At 41.8% G+C, this 17,743-nt stretch overlaps 1 protein-coding gene across 10 annotated transcripts in view; it reads right to left on the bottom strand.

Annotated features, from left to right (window-relative positions):
- The window catches only part of si:ch211-278a6.1 (SRC kinase signaling inhibitor 1), a 109,300-nt gene extending 91,588 nt beyond the window's left edge, over positions 1-17,712 (bottom strand). For all 10 annotated transcript variants that reach the window (XM_044331822.1, XM_044331825.1, XM_044331831.1 and 7 more), the window contains exons 1-3: positions 17,021-17,712; positions 16,790-16,911; positions 12,962-13,052 (exon numbers count right to left, since the gene is read on the bottom strand). The gene's annotated coding sequence lies outside the window, so the exon portion shown is untranslated. The remainder of the gene's footprint in view (positions 1-12,961; positions 13,053-16,789; positions 16,912-17,020) is intronic.
- Positions 17,713-17,743: the final 31 nt, after the last annotated feature.

Genomic DNA, 17,743 nt, shown 5'->3' with positions numbered 1-17,743 from the left:
AAGAGGAGATAATGTATGAGCTGCTATGATATGTATTCACCATCACTGAACCAAGCTTAAGACCAAAACAGAGAGCGTGCAACACGTGCACGGGTGTCAGCGTACTGATGCCAACAAACTGGATGACACAGTAATCTATTCAGCATCTAGCATTTATACAGTGTTTAACCCCGGAGCCTCCCTCCTCATAATCACGTTACCCTCTCGCTGCCGGTCTGCTGCCTCGCCACACCTCCACAGCCTCAGCCAACCGCTCTGTGAGCCTCCTGTTTCCTAGTAACTGTGGGAGGAATGTAGGGCTCGGTGCACAGAGGAGCTTTTATATTTGTCAGGTGTCTGTCAGCTGTGTGCGTGCATGCATTGATTTGCAAATGATTAGCTGCATGTGTTCGTGTATGCACATATGATTTTCAGCGCGTCTGTGTGACATCGGAATATATTTAGGCTTTAATTCTAAAATATACAGGGTAGTGCTGAGAGGTTATCATTTAGCCTATCAATTCTGATGACTGATTCATGGTTTAAATCATTTAGAAAACGACAATGATCAAATATTTGCTGCTTCCAGCTTCTAAAAATGTTGAGGATTAGCTCCCTGTTTGTTTTATATAATTGTAAATTGAATATTTTTGGGTCACCTTGGGCTCTCTCACTACTTTCTAACATTTTACAGACTAAGCAGGGGATTGATTAATCAAAAAAATAGCTGACAAAACAATCTAATGAAAATAATCATTAGTTGCGGTCTAAAAAAAATGCATAAAACAGAGAAATAAACAAAAAAACAGACCCAAAAGAAGGAACACGACCACACTCCTTGTTATAACCTGCAGGCTGAGCTCTGGCTTTGTGATTACCTCTGCATGCAGTCCTCGATAGAGCTCCTGTTATTGAACAAGGTCAAACATTAGAAGGCAACTCCTTGCTGCTGCAATTATGATCAATGAGTGACTCACTACCACCAGAAACAATAACCAGTCATCTTCAGCACAGCCATTTTCCTCCCTCTTTCTCTTTCTCACCTTCTGCTCGCCACAGTGAGAAATCCAATCCATTTTAACACCTTTCTCTGCTCATAATCTAAGAAAGTGTATATATCTCTCTCTCGCCTGTCTTTTATTCCTGTTGCAGGCTGGCTATGTTTCAAAAATGCCAATGTCATGCACTATGTTAGAGCTCCCGGTTTTCCATTAATGCCCCAGACTGAGGAGACGGATGCCAACCGGCTAATCGATCCGGAGACACAAAACACACGCAGCATCGGATGAACCGGAGGGATACAGGTCCGTCTCGGGGGAAAACAGATCTGACCTTTTCATTCTCGATGCTCTAATAGTTTCTGGCAGTGGGTTTGGGCTCATCCATGTATTTCAAATGCAATGTTTCTGCAACATCACGTTACACACAAAAAAAAAAAAAATCCTTCATCTAAGGCTCGGCTGGACTACTGGATAATGCAAGTCGGTATCTGCTTCTCAGCTGGTTACAAGTCATTACATGTATATTAGCGGGCAATAACATTGGGAATTGGTTTCCTTGTGAGAAGGGTAGCTCCTAGTGGGGAAAATGAGGAAGGAAATGAGAAGTGATCCTAAAGGTTTCAGCAGAGCATTGCCATTCTTACTGCAGAGACTTGAAAGAAAGTGCAGCACAGAGCACACACACACACACACATACACACAAGGATATGCACATGTTGAAATGAACTAGCATTTAAATTGGATGCCACACCAATCGGATTTAAGAGATTGAAACATAAATGACAGTAGATGTTACGGATGTTTAAATGTTGACTGGGACGGAGTAAAGATTGAAATCTAAATTGTAGCCGAGGGCAGTTCAAAACATGATGTTTCAATTTTTGCAAAGTGATACTAAATCTCTCTCTTTTCAGTTTACATCTTTTTAGTTTGAAAGAGGGTGAGAGTGAGAGTCAGGCGTGTCATGCAGAGAGGAAGGGCAAAAGAGGGAGATGGTGAAGGAGTCTACTGAGACCAGGACCAGAATGAGATGAGGGATATTTGGATCCAGTCAGTAGCAGAAGGAGGCTAATCTGCCCAAAATCATCAGAGCCTACGCTGCCTGCTTTGTATTCCTGCCTGAGCATCTTGGGAATGAAAATCAGAAGTGATGGGAGGAGAACGTAGGAGGAAACGGTCTGAGTGAGAAGACGAGGGAGAAGAAAGAAGACTATTACTGCTTCTTCTAGCAACTCACTAACACCACCGGTTTCATTTCTTCTACCTCCCCCCCCCCCCCCTTTTCTTCCTTTCTCCCTTTCTTCTGGGGGAAGTTTTAAGGAACGACTGAAGCGACTGAGAAACCTGAAAGAGGAAAAACGCAGTTCAGCACCATTTGTGATGTGACACAGATGCCAGAAATGAGTCTTTAGCCCAGAGGTATCTGAAATATGAAACGCGCGCTCTTACCTACACGCGGAGGTAACATGTTCGTAAGTGATTCAGCTCAACTCGCTCTCAACGCTTTTAAACATTCACCTGGTTTTAAATGTTTAATAATAACCACAAAAACACGTCCCCCTGTAACAAAACACAACCTTGCGGGAAAGGTGAACATTGCAATATGATCTGCATCCCCCTATGTTTAGACTAGCGCTATCTCGTGCAGGGAGGAAGCAGATGTATTTGAATCTGACAATGTGTGTCCCATTTCTACTGAATTTATTAAAAGCAGAGTCTATGCATGCTGCTATTTCAGGTATGCAAAAACACCAGGTGAGGCTCATATGGGATGTAAGACGTCTCTGTTACACAACAAGAGATTTGGTTCTGCAGATATAAATGTTCTCTTAATATTACATAAACAAAGTAGCATCTTGGTGCATAAATCTTGTCAAAAGGTTCACATGTCAACTTATTTTTCCACCTGCAGTAGTCTTTTATTTCTAGATTGAGGCCTACAAAGAGAGAAATATAAAAAGTTAATACTTTTATACGTACAAAAACCTTAATATCGCCCTGATATCGTATTTGACGTTCCAGTCTTTACTGGGGTGATGTGCGTCTGTCTGCGAGTGGATATGAAAACACCAGAGAGGGCAAATGATTGTCTGACTGACTTCACAGCCCGTCTCCAATCTGACAGAGAAGACATCTCTTAACTTGAAGGCTTACTTGTAGTAAATAATAAACAGATGGTTGTTTGACTGTGACATGGCTGCAAAGAAAAAATCGCAACATGCAAAAAAGTGGATGAAGCAAAAGTATTGAATTGACAGTTAAAACTATTCAAGAGAAATATAGATTCTCAGCAAAATGGCTAAAAGTGTGTAAGAGTGTCAAGAGCCTCCGTTCTATACAGCAGGACTAAATCAGGAGGTTTATCCAGTGAATAAAGGTTTGAAATATCTGAGTACAAACCTAAAAATTCACATACACACATACACACAGGCACACACTATCCAATGATTTTAAAATCGCCACAGGCTGATTTTATAACGATGCCTAAATTCTGCAGAACTAAACCGGATGAACATTAATGAGTAAGATGTCACCATCTTGAAAACACTGACTACAGCACACATCCAGTCAGTCATCTATGTGAACACTCACATGGTGAAGTCTGTAGTCTGAGCAGCTTCACTTCATATTTCTGCAGAACAGAAAAGCTTTTCAAAGATCCAAAAAAAAAAAAAAAGGCAAGAAGTGACCATTAAACGCTGCAAAAAAAAAAAAAAAGTTGAGATCTGAAGCCAAACGATTGCCTTCTGCCTACTAAATTTGAATATTTATCTCATTATCTTCTAAATTCTCACAAATTGATTGCACTGTACCAACTGTCACTAAAGCAGCAAAGCAGATGCTGCCTTCAGATACTGTCAGGAAGTAATGTAATTACTGGAAGGGTACATTTCAACCGACTAATAAACTGTGAAATAGCCAACAAACGGAAAAGTAGTGGAAGTAATGACCTTATTTAGACACTCAGCATTGTTAAAGAGAGTTATATTGCTGCCCTGCCACCGCTAGAACTTGGCATCGCAACTTACCGGTCCGTCTACGTGCCAACACTTTTTTTTTGTCTTTTGTTCTTTCAAACTTCCGTCTTTCATATCCTCTTTCTCAGTCTCTGGCTCCCCACTAGCTAACCAGACTGTCCCTAGGTGATAGGCAAGCATGCGATGAAGAGGAGGGGAGGAAGAAATTAGGGAGAAAGAGGTGAGAGAGAATGAAGAGTTAGAGAGGGAAATGAAGGTGGATGAATCCCCCGAGCTGTGCGGTGTTGCCCTTCTCTCTGAAAAATGAACATTAATCCCTTTCCCTTCTTCGTACTGGATGTGTTCCCTTTGTTGTCTGTCAGAGAAGCTTTTCCATCCCAGGAGTGATTCAACATGCCATGAGATCTATTTCCCTCAACCCTCCACACACACACACACACACACACACAAACACACACTCTTTCCTTATCCATCGGTCTCTACATTTCCCCACACCCCCCTTCTCCTTGAAACACGTGTCACGCACGGACACAAATGCAAATGCACAGAATACGCTGCATGTAGAAATACAGTGTTTACATATCTAGACGTATTCCTGCCTCTCACCAGGAATCGCAGAGACCTTCAGTTAATATTCAAGCACAGCATGTTCAGGCTGCAAAGCTCACGACTGGTATTTCGCCCAGAGTGTGTGAAATAAAGAGATTAAGAGAAAGATAAAAAAAGAGGGATAAAAAAGAGATAGTGGCCAAAAGGGAACAGAATTTTGCATCCCTTATATGCAATGACATGGTACTCTCATTATCTGTAGTCTTAACTTTTGTGTCACACATTACATTTTGCCAAGAACATCACAACCCCGCTTCTAAATGTGGATCTTCTTCCTCTTCTTTCTTTCCTTTCCTGCAGCACAAAGTAGCTCTGCACCACTCGGGTCTCTAAAATAGTCGTCACAAAGCTACTTTTGATTTAGGGTCCATTTTGTTATGTCTCACTACAGAACACCTGAATATACGACAAGTTGTTTTTATGACTCAGAGGCTGGAGCTTTCATGAAGCACACATCGCGGCGGACCGACTAGAGCTTTGTGAGTGGGGGGAAAAATTTAAAGGACAATGAAGTAAATATTGGACTGTTGGACCCGCAGTGAAATCACTTCAGGATCGTGTTGTACAAGCTGCTGTGGTTTAAGTTTGTTTTCATCTTCTGCTCTTTTTTTGGGATTCTAACCAACCAGCTGCAGCTACTACAGATGTTTAAGAGAAGGCTGACTAGGAGTTGTAGTAATACAGCTTCACTCAAGTTACCCATTTTATTCCATCTGTCTCTTACATTTTTAACTGCATCCACCCAATCTATTCCTAAAGGTGAAATAGTCTACATGTGGCCAGAACAAACAGATCTTGTCATCAGGTAGGCGAAATTTTTAAATATTACTTAATAAAAGTGATGTTTATTTCCTTAATTACAGTAATTTACTACTAAATAATTTATTCGAGCACAACATGTTTGACTTAATATTTTTAGGTAGATAAGTGGGACAAATAACTTCACAATAACATTTAACAGAGCAACCAGAGGGCTTTCAGAGAACAGAAGGTCACAGACTGCTTAGCAACAGTAACCTGTCAATATCTCTCTTTTTCTGTTTTCTTTACTTTGTTATATTTTCCTCTGAAAAGGTCAAAATTAAATGAAACTGGAGATGTTTTATTTCCATTCTACAGAGGCTAAAATACTGTGATTTTACCATAACTTGGACACTTATCTTTTTTTTATAAAAAAAAAAAACAAGAATTTGCATGAACAGCTAATACTTATCTGTCCCATCATTGTGCACAGATATTAAACTCTGCCCCACACATTATTGTGGCATGGAAACAAGGAGATTTGAAAAATGCATGTAATATTTAAACTCTTGAATCATTAATGAACTTGAGAGCTTACTACAGTGCTCACCACTGCAACTATGGAGAGATTCATCATATAAGCCACAAACCTCAGGAGTAAAAAGCACAAACCATTCACAGAGAGTCTGATTTTTGACATACGGCGTCAGTTCACATTAAGGAATCCTGACAAGAACGTGGAATCTGGGAAAATGCAAAGACTCACGCATGGGATGTGAAGATAGTCCAAGCTCTGTAATGATCAATTTTTCATAGAACAATATATTCCATTGACACATGCCTCAATCAATTTCCTCCTACAATGCTCAACTGCTGCATGTATATCATTACCCCTCTGCCGTACACAAATGCAAAGTGCACATTTGCACACATGCATGTGGGGGCACATACATGATCTCAGGCCCTGGTGCATTTATGACCTGCTGTGACAAGGACGCTGTATGAAGCAAACGTAACATAAGGAACAGCTTGCTGGTTTGGACAGAGAAGTCTGGCAATTTCCCATCACACCATGATTATGTGCTCAACGTCATTTATGCAGAAGAGGTTGTGACCCAAAATGCGCGGAGTCTCTACATCATGTTAATATTTTGTTTAGCTGATTTACTTTCACATCAGTACAACTCCAGCAACACTATTCCCAGCAGGGTCAATTACTTCAGAAATGCCCTCAAAACATGCAGCTTCGCTGCCATAAAACATTGCATCATCATCAGCCAATCACAAGGCAGCATTCATGGAGCTTTGTGTGGCACAGACCTAGGGAATAAGCAGGTGCATAACTACAAAACAATGACTCCACAAACATACTGAGATATACACACGACTGCATGATGCTGTCAGTGACAGATGCTTTAAAGCTTAGAGCAATTGTGGATTTGGTGATGAACAAACATTTCTACCAAATACTCAAGGATATAATGTGGTTCATTCGAGGTTGTGTCCTTGCATGCTAGATAAATATCTGACAGGCACATGATGTCATGACTCAGTGCAGTCCAGCTGTCTATTGCTTGCAGTATTGTCCTCTGAAATGAAAGGATGGTAAACAGACCAACAGAGCCCAGCTGCCTTAAAAAAAAAGATTTATTATACTTTCACAAAAACAATTATCTGCTTCTTTCCCTTACCAAATGTAATCATGAAGCTTACATCAGTTTGGTACTAATTATTATGATGTATATGGGAATTTATCGATGTCAGAAAGAAATATGAGAGAAATCACTCAGGAAAGTTTACAAAGGTTCATCCTCCCACATTCATACTCCTACAGTATATCCACTCGGCTGCACAGAGTGTGTCGTCATGTTGCCAATATGTCTGCACCACTATGAAGACAAAGTACACCACATTTTCTGTCACTGGATTTTAACAAATTAAAGAAAACTTGAAATATTGTCTCGAGGTTGTATGTCTCTGCCAACCAGTTGAGTTGCAGTTTACATCCATGTCTGTCCAGACTCATATAATCGCCTATTTGTGGTGAAGATTTTGAAGGAATTTAATAAAATGTGTGAAGTGTATTTTCCATGTATGTGTTCACATGTTTGGCCGATAAAGCTTATTCTGATAGACCGCAAAGTTGTATTCTTGAGTTATGGCCAAAAACATGTTTTGTGACGTCACAGTAACCTTGACCTTTGACCACCAAATTCTAATCAGTTCATCCTTGAGTCCAAGTGGACGTTTGTGCCAAATTTGAGAAATTCTCTCAAGGTGTTCCTGAGATATCGTATTTACGAGAATGGGATGGACAACCCGGAAACATAATGTCTTTGGCCACGGCTGTTGTCGGAGGCATAAAAACGTGTTTAGTGAGGTCACAGTGACCTTGACCTTTGACCACCAAATTCTAATCAGTTCATCCTTGAGTCCAAGTGGACGTTTGTGTCAGATGTAATGAAATTCCCTACAGGTGTTCCTGAGATATCGCATTCACGAGAATGGGATGGATGTGAGGTTACAGTGACCTTGACCTTTGACAACCTAATCAGTTTATCCATGAGTCCGAGTGGACGTTTGTGCCAAATTTGAAGAAATTCAACAATGGGTGGCAACCCGCTGTATTCTGTACTGTACATTTACTGCCAGACTGACGACTTACTGCTAACCTTTTCCTCTGCTGCGTTCACCATCACTTTTCTGCCATTCACTGTTTCCCAACTGCTACGCACACATATTTCGCAGTGTCCTATTCCTTAACGGAGCTACACCACCAAGAGTTTCCCAGGCAACAGCACAGAGGTTGACTCACGTATCCGAGCAGCACTGTATGGAGGCTCCCAAACGGTATTGATTTGGGTGAATGGACATTTGGCGTTACTTTTGGCATTAAAAAATATTTCTTTGGCCTGGCAGGGGTTCTCGTTGTTATAATTTTAGGAGAAACACTGATTCAGTAAATGTTTAGTACGCTCAGTAAACATTGAGTACAGTTAGACCTAGAAGTCTCCATTAGGTTGGGTCCCTTAGTCTGTCCCTCACGCTGCAGGAAATAATGGATTAATCCTGGAAGGCTACTGATGTACTTTTCTCTTAATGAAAGTAACACATCGATTATTCGACCAATGAGAATTTGGTCGGACGAGAGCATGTCAATTAGACCAGTCGACCAAGAGTCTAATGCTCTACACATTACCTCACACTTTCATCCAAGTCCAGATGGTATTGGATTTGGTTTATATCCAGCATGTTACCATACAAATACATCCCCTCCTTCATCACATACAGTTCTCATCATATGTCATCATCAACCATGCCATGTTCACGTCTTGGCTCACATTCTCCTTTTATATAGTGTATCATCACTTCAGTATGCCGTATAACAGCATCTCAGTCACTGCAGGCCGCTCTAAGACACAACTCTGGCTTTGCCTCACTAGAGAGGATCAGCAGATAGACAGACATGCGTGTTGACATAAACCTAAGCTGAACATACTAGGTATAACATGAAAGCAAAAAGCTACCAGGATCTGCCGTCTCTGCACAATGGCAACATTATGATAAGCATTAGCTCTCCAGCAGGCTAATACTGGGCTTAATGCTTGACTCCGCTTAATCTATTCTTTACGGTTTAGTCTAGCTGTGTGAACTGGAACAACTCTAATGGGCTTATATTGGTGTTTCTATTTGCCATGATGGGCAGTGGTTAAATTGTGATTACCAAATGTGAATGCCATATTTGTTTACTGGCAAGCTCGGTAAAGCTAAGCCTGATCTGACAAATTGTTGGCTCACAGTTGGCTTGAATGCACATCCCAACCATTAGCATTGTTTGTGGCCGCATTAGGTTAAATTAGTGCCTTTAATTGCCACCGACAGCAATGATATTTCTGAATACTGCAGATCTATACAGCTGGAAATCTTTTGTTTCGGCAAATTATTCAATTATTGTTCAAAACAAAACAGCACCATTCAAACTGTTGTGCCTCTATGAAAAATAATGTAATTGCTCAAACACATTCAGCCGAATCTATTCTCTGTTTTAACATAAAAAGACACCCATGGCTCAGTATTCAGCCTAATCCATGTCAGTCCCTCTACGATAGATACTGACTGCAGACAGAAGTCCAAGGACAAGCTTTAAAGTGATAACGCAAAAAAAAAAAAAAAATCCAATACACACTCAGACCTCTGTCCGGCGCAAAAGGTCTCATGACACTTAAATCTGCCTTCACCTGAGCCTGACCTGAGTGATTTCCCCTGCATTAAAAGAGACTGATAAGAGTGTCTGACAAGCGAATTCAAATATTAACTTGGAGAAATGAACCCTCACTAGAGCAAGGAACCTTTCAAAAGGTCATCTGCAAAAAAAGCAAAGCACAGCAGCAAAGAAACTGACCACACAAGTTGACAGCATCAATATTCTACACCAGTGCAGAAGAAGCTCACAAGCAAACGGGTTCAAAGAGCTGTTTGCTATTCCACTGTTGGGCCCTTGCAATCATTTGAAGTAATGACCTTATTTAGACACTGTTAAAGAGAATTACGTTGTTACTTTGCCACCGAAAGAACCTGGCATCGCAACTTACCTGTCCATCTACGTGCCAACCCTTTTTTTGTCTTTTGTTCTTTCAAACTTCCTTTCATTCTTTCCCCGTCTTTCATATCCTTTTTCTCGGTCTCTGGCTCTCCACTAGCTAACCAGACCGTCCCTGGGTGATAGGCAAGCACGGGATGAAGAGGAGGGGAGGAAGAAAATAGGGAGAAAGAGGTGAGAGAGAATGAAGAGTTAGGGAGGGAAATGAAGGTGGATGAATTCCCCGAGCTGTGCTGTGCTGCCTGTCTCTCAGAGAAGTGAGCGTTTATGCCTTTCCCCTTTTCTCTTTGCTTTATTTCTTTGCATCTTCATACTGGATGTACTCCCTTTGTTGCCTGTCAGAGAAGCTTTTCCATCCCAGGATTGTTTCTACATGCCATGTGATCTTTTTCCCTCAATTCTTCCTTATTTTAACCCCCCTCCCCACACACACGCACACACCCTTTCCACACATCCTTTCCACTCTTTCTTTATCATTGGTCTCTACATTTCCCCACACGCCCTTCTCCTTGAAACACAGGTGGTCAAACACGGACACAAATGCAAATGCACAGAATATACTGCATGTAGAGTATCTAGACATATGCCTGCCTCCAACCAGGAATCAATGAGACCTTCAGTTAATATTCAAGCACAGCATGTTCAGGCTGTAAAGCTCCTAACAGCTATTTCACCCCGTGTGTGACATAAAGAGATGAAAAGACAGATAAAAAGATTGAAAGAGGGAGAAGAAAAAGAGATAGTGGCCAAAAGGGAATAGAGAGAGCATCACATGAAGGGATTGACCCACCCGTTCATCCATTTACAGTACCATCCCCCATTCTCTCTAGGCAAAGCTGCCTAGTGCCTTCATTAAGCTATCATTACATCCACCGATTTTTTGTTTGTTATTTGTCTTATTCTGCTTTGTTTCTTCTCCATCCATTCGTCTTTCGCACTCACACACACCCCTTGAAGCGCTTCACTTCCCAGAGGTCTTCCATGTGGTTGACAGCGGCAGTTGCAACCACCACTCCAACACACACACACACACACACACACGTACACACACAACCACGGTCACACTTTTCACACTTTGCGCTCAACTACACACCTGACAAAAATCTCTCTCACTAGTCACCTCCCTCTCTCTTATACACACACACATATACACACAGACTCACACCCACCAGCACCACCTGCTTCACTGATGGTACTTCTGCTCTACACCAGCCCCCTCCCATTTCTTGCTGCTCCCACACATGGTGCCTCCACCCAGTGTTTCCAGCACCTCTGCCCTCACATCCTCATATTCAACATCCCTGCGAGCCTCTCCCTAGGTGCCTCACTCCTAACCTACTACTCATTAACTGATGCTACCTTACAGCATCACTCTCCTCAAGTGATGCTTCTCTCCGTGAGCCCTCAGCCCAACCCCCATCCCCTGCTTTCACAGGATGTGACAGGAGGACAGCCAGCCGGTTGGACAGCACAACACACAGAATCAAAAAAATACCTGCTACACAAGTATGCATGGAGATAGGGTTGACATGCCTTGGGATGGTGCATTGCCCATGCTGCGACACGGACCGCTGCAGCTGAAAGTGATCGCGTTTCCTGTTCCCCCTCCTCTTTTTTTCCTCTCTCCTCCTCCCTCCTCCTGTCCCTCGCTTTCTGTTCTTCACAAAGCGCTAGGTCTCTCCTTCCTTGTGCCGGTTCCCCGCGCTCCTATTCGCTCCGCTCCTTCTACCGTCCTCCTTCCCTTTGTCTCGCTCTCGCTTTGGCTTTCTCTTCCCTCCTCTGGAACCTCCTGCGCGAGATGGCTGTGATCCAGCAGCGGCGCTCCTGACAGCACTGCGCGTGTGTGACTGCGAGCACGTGCGTGTGTGAGTGTGTGTGTGTATGCGTGTGTGATGGAGAGGGAGAGGTCGGGTGGGAGAGCCTGAGAGGGAGAGAGAGAGTGAGGGGCGTACTCTTCAGCAGTATGAGCCTTGGGAGACTGAGCATGCCGGTGCAGGGATGCTCAGCACACAGCTAAGAATGAAGCGCAAAATTTTTGCCCGTGATAAATTCACACACCCTCTCCCACTCTCTCTCACTTGCTCGCTCCATGCCTTATTTCCCCCCCATTACACATTATACTCTCTCTCTCTCTTAAAGACACAGGCGGCACGCTGCATTGCTACATGCCTTAGGCGCATCTCATGATATGGTAATAAAGGGGAGTCCAGGGACATGGTCCTGCGTGGGGCTCAGCAGCTGAGCTAGCAGGGGGGCGGGTGGAGAAATGCTTGAAGCATCTACTGTACCAGGAATGGGGGAGGATGAGGGGGGAGGGTGATGCTGGTGATGCGAGAAAGAGTGAGTGGAAGGGAGAGAGAAGAGTGAACACTTGAAATATCCCCAAGTGACAACAGCAGCTAATGATGAAGCTGTGTTGGGCCCAAGGCGAGCTTGTAGTGGATTGGCATGGCAACCGGAGTGCAGTGGCAGGTGAGAATGACAAGGACGCCACGGGAGGGCAACTTCAGCATCAGTGTGGCCTGTGGCTCTGCCCTGCTGGATGTTTGTTTGCAAGCATAAATTATTACTCTTCTGAATCCCGGCAACTATCACCTCCAGTCATCACAGCCCAGAACTAGGGCAGAGTCCAACGTTATGTCAGCTTTTCAAGAATGACCTTGAAAGCACAATGCAGGGGGGAAAAAAATCCGCACTGAAATTAATGAAGCACAATATTGTATCTGATGGAGGATAAAGGACAAAAAATGAGCAACAAGTGGCTAAAAAAAGCAAACAGATGCATTAAAATCAAGAACAAATAGTGAGGCAGTTGTAAACTATCAGTAATTGTGGATGAGAATAAGATTCGGTGCACTGCTGCCAAATGGAGAGAGGCTACTCTTTGTAAAGTTTGCTGTAGTGGATAATGGGTGCTGATGAAATAAGAAAGTACTGTAAGAGGGGGAACAAGAGAGAAGAGGAAGTGAAATGGCAGGAGATGGAGAGATAAAAGAGCGCCTCTTCATGATGAGAGCCATGAATAATGTATGCTGAGGCTGCACTTGACTTACACAACACACCGGCCTGTCCGTCATGTCCAGCTGGTTCACAGGCTCATGGGGAGGATACATCCGCCTTTCAGCTCGCGCCTGTCCACCCGATCTACAAACAAGACGACGAAACCACGAAACAGCACATTATTTCTCATATCAAGTTAAAGTAAAACTGATGTAAGTTTACAAGTCTTTCGCAAGTGCACCCTAGGTCACCAAAATGTGATCATATTTAGCAAAAATACATAAAATTCAAGTGTATTTGCACACAAAAAAAAACATCCATCTCTGGACAATTATACACAACAACAACCATGGATTAATCTTTATAAAACAAATACACAGGAAAATACAAGGTCGTGCAGATTTACTGTTTACCATCAATAACTACACAAATGGTGAGAAGTATATTGCCAAGTAGGGGTTTGGTACTATTTATAGCAAATGATCCCATATTGAGATTGGAACATTACATTAGTTTTAAAGTGGCAATTCCAACTGTAGCACATGAATGAAATGTCTGCAGGGGGCTGATAGTTTTGCTGATCAGTACCTTAATTACATGACTAGATCTTATAGCAGTTTATAGTCTCTATGGCACCAAAACCCATTGAAATTTCATAACCCGAATGATGTAGAATTGAAGGCTACTATAATTTAAATACAGAGTATGATCTGAAGGAATCATACAGGCAATTAATTATTGACTGCAATTACATCTGCAACCAAGTATCTGTTCATCAACCCATTAAATATGTAAAATAAAGGTATTCATATTATCCTACCGTAGCACTCGTGCACACTTGCTGCAATATGGGACTCAGCCTCATTACGGTTGACTTGGAGCGGCCTTGTTAACCGTTTAAAATACATCCTTCAAAGGATACACAGCCCACAAAAGGTGTACCAATTGAAGGATTTGATGGGCAGGATGAGCCCGTGCCTCCTTCCTCTAGTGTCCAATGGACAATTGGCAAGAACAATACAACAATATAAAATTTCTCTATAATAAGCTATGATTAACAACATAAGCAGGCTGCTAACAAGAACAAAAAGCTTCCACTATTTACATCCCGCGGTGGCATTTTCATTGGTCCATTTCATGTGATATATGTTGACATGGAGTACCTCACACCACACATATGCACTTGACAGGTAATATATATACAAGTGTCCTATGTTCGATTTCTCCTTATATACCGCTGCTGTGTGACTGTATTTCATGTTGTGTACTGTTAAACAAACAAACATAATGCATTATGCTCGTTTGTTTAATGGTACCTCTATTAGGCCATAGAGGATCAGCCCAAGGACACTGTAGTTGTCATATTGTGATAATTGCTACGATCTGCATCATTTGTGAAACAGATTACCATATTATTGTCTGATACATTGTTTAAGAAAGCGGTATAGGAGATTAGGTAAGGCTGATGAGATGTTTCGCCTCAGGGCTTTTACGCTGTATATTGGCTGCCTTGTTGGTCCCAAGAAGGAAGCAGCTTATTGCAGAGCTACAACTTGCTGAGTAAGTAACTCTGTGGAGTTGATGAGCACACTCTGCCACTGTTTTCTAATAAAGTGACATCTGCTGTTTTATTGTTGGCTCTGGAACTGAACATGGTGCAGAGTCAATTATGAGAATCAAAAATGACTTCCTGTTCTTTTTTAGATTATTATTTTACAAGTTTTATATGCATGACCCTAAAGAAAATTATGGTTGTCCTTAAGGAGTTAAGAAAATCCCAGTTTGTCCTGGTTGTCCTGTACGAGCTCATCGACCCAGAAACCCTTCAGTACATTCTGTGGCACAATAGATCTGCCCTCGCTTCAGTGGAAACTGGCCACCTGAGGTTATTGGGGGGAGGCTGAGAGAGAATGTCAATGAAAGCGTGTGACTCGGACATAGGAAGAAAAGACAATCCGGTCAGGCAGGAGGCAGAGGTGTTCTCACTGTATATGAGAGGAAGAGGTAGCTGTCATAACACATCAATCGTCTTTCAACCTTCAGCCTTCGCAACATGCACGCATAAACAGACCGTATGCATGCACATGCACTAATGCGCACAGCTGCATGTCTCACTGCAACCTTCAGAGCACTATCCAATGACACTGTTCATTCAGAGCTAGCGGTGCTGTATGTGGCATCCTCTGGGTACAGGAGGGACATCTAAGAGGTATGGTGCTGGCCTAAATGTCAACAATGATGGATATCACTCCACCTTATGTCCCCTAAGTCTGCAGTCTACAGTGAACTGAGACTGTTCCAGTTATATGACAAACATTTATCATCTAATCATTTTAAACAATGAGCCACATTCAGTCAGCCAGGTCACAAAGAACAATAATAAAAATCATTATGTGTGGGCCGGGATGCGTTCGCTGTACCGCAAGGCACCTCAGACCACGAGGGGAATATACTGTGTGTCACGACCGGGCACTAGCCGCCTATTGAGATTGATATAAAATCAGCAAACCACCTGAGATACAGCAGCAGGCTAAGGCACATCAGCTATGCAGCAGATAATTAACATATTAAACTCACAGAAATTCATGGCTAGGAACAGATAATCACTTCTTATTGGTAGGCAGCAGATGACCATCAGTGTAAACAGGAAAAAAAGAGAAAACATAAAGCTATAGAAACTATACAATAGTCTGTGTGCAAGACAACAAGCGTTGTTACATCCCTGCAAAGAAACTCAAACAAAACACACACGTCAAGCTACAGATGCAATATGCTGCAATTAAACCCCATAACCTGGTGAGAAAGATAACAAAGTTCATTCAAGTGTTGTACTTAGATACAGATTTGAGGTACTTGAAAACTTGCCATATCTGTGATGATTATCGTACGTTAAGGCTGCAACGTCTTAATTAACAGAATGGAAGAAAATATCAGGGTGCCAGGGTTTTTTTATGTTTATATGGCAGTCTATTGATGTTTTTTAAGTTATTTTTTTATTTGTTTTGTTGTTTGTTATTAAATTTATTTTTTAAAAGAATGACAAAATTTAAATATTCAAATATTTCCATTTTTTGCCAGTTTCTGCTTTTACTCCGATACATTTCAGAGGGAAATATTTCACTCTTCACACCACTGCCATCTGCTTTAAATCTATAGTTTAGCTTCTTATTAAGATTTTATACAAAACATATTATTAATTTATAACATACGTTCACTTGTTATAAATCAAACTGACAAAGAGGGTAAAACTGTTAATATTAGCTCCATGTCGACCAACTACGACATTAAAATACTGCTTTCGTGTTTATGCATCTGTAATATGGTAATCTGTAACTAGAAAAGTTGTGCTGGCAACCTGGCGTGGCCACCCCCAAAGCATGCGCTGCTGTAGGCAGATCACAGGCTGAAAGACCAAGATGAGTCAGAAGTCACAGCGTGCCATAAACAACCACAAGGTGGTGCAATCAGTCCCTCTTGTTTATATGTAGAGCGGATGGATGGGGGACACCTGTGAGTATCTGACGATGGGAGTAAATATTTACTCCCGTAGCTATTGATTTATTTTAATTTACCATCACAATGTTCTGTGTAAATGTAATTTTGATAACAGTAACAACAGAAAGATTTTAATGAAAAAATTGTCCAATTTAGTCTTTTTCAGATCATTTGCAATGTTTCAAACACTCACACAGTAAAATTATGTTCTGTAAAATGTAGGACTGCTCTGACATGAAGATGAGACCAATTCAAGGAGGCATAGGAGCTTCTACCGGGTTAAATTTAGAAAAGCAGACAAGCAAAATAAACATTATTTAAGTAATAGCAACTTTTACACAAAATAAAATTGCACTATGAAATCAACAAATAAAGTGCATATTTACTTGACAAGCAGAAGCAGGTCCATTGATCCAGATCTCCTGATGATGTCACAGAGTTATAGATGCATCCATCTGCTGTTATCACAGAGAATCCTTCTGTTCAGATCAGGCGGGGTCTCTGGTGACTGTAAAGAAAATATGCACAAGACAGTGAGATTACCAGCACTCTACAGATCAGCTTTGGAGAAAGCATGATGCTGAAACTGTGGTATCCTCATCCTGGAGCCACCAGACCTGCAGGATTAGAGGCCCGGGTGAAGGCCACTGCTGAGGGTCAGAGGTGATGACAAGAAGAAGGCTGAGCAGGTTATCTGCTGTTTCTGTAGCTCCAGCTGCAGCAACAGTTTGTGACTCAGCTTTTACCAAGAAGACATATAAGCAAAGTTATAAAATACATTAATACATTCACAAACATATCAATCAGTCTTGCTGCTCCACATCCTGCCTCATAGTTCTTCTGCAGCTGAATGGACCTGAACGGCACTGATTTAAAGCAGTGAAAGGCAGAACTAAAGAAATCTGGATTTACTGAACCTGCAGCCTGTTATCAAAACACAGAAGACAGATTTAGGGGGGTAGGTGTAAGCAAGAAAGAAACTGAATTAAAATAATACATTTCATGATAGAAGGTCAATAACTGGGAAATCTAAGTGTGCATGTGTACTAAAAAAAAAAAAAAACAAGCTAACGTAACTCTTCTGTCTTGTGTCAGTATCAGTCTGGAAAGATTCCGGATCATTTTCTGACAGCTCAGACAACAACGTGCAGAATTCCTAAAGTCAGTCATTTATATAACTAACACTTTAAAAAGTCTTTTAGACTAACACAGTCTGAAAGTTTTGCGAGTTTCATTCAAACAAAAACACAGGAATATCTCATAGTTTGGTCAAAATTTTCAACGAATAGCCATTGAGTCGCTGCTTCTGCGGTCTTCACTCCGCATAGAACGAGCGGAAA

Source organism: Thunnus albacares, chromosome 17 (genome assembly GCF_914725855.1).
Source record: "Thunnus albacares chromosome 17, fThuAlb1.1, whole genome shotgun sequence".
NCBI lineage: Eukaryota > Metazoa > Chordata > Actinopteri > Scombriformes > Scombridae > Thunnus > Thunnus albacares.
This window is presented reverse-complemented; position numbering and strand designations above follow the sequence as displayed.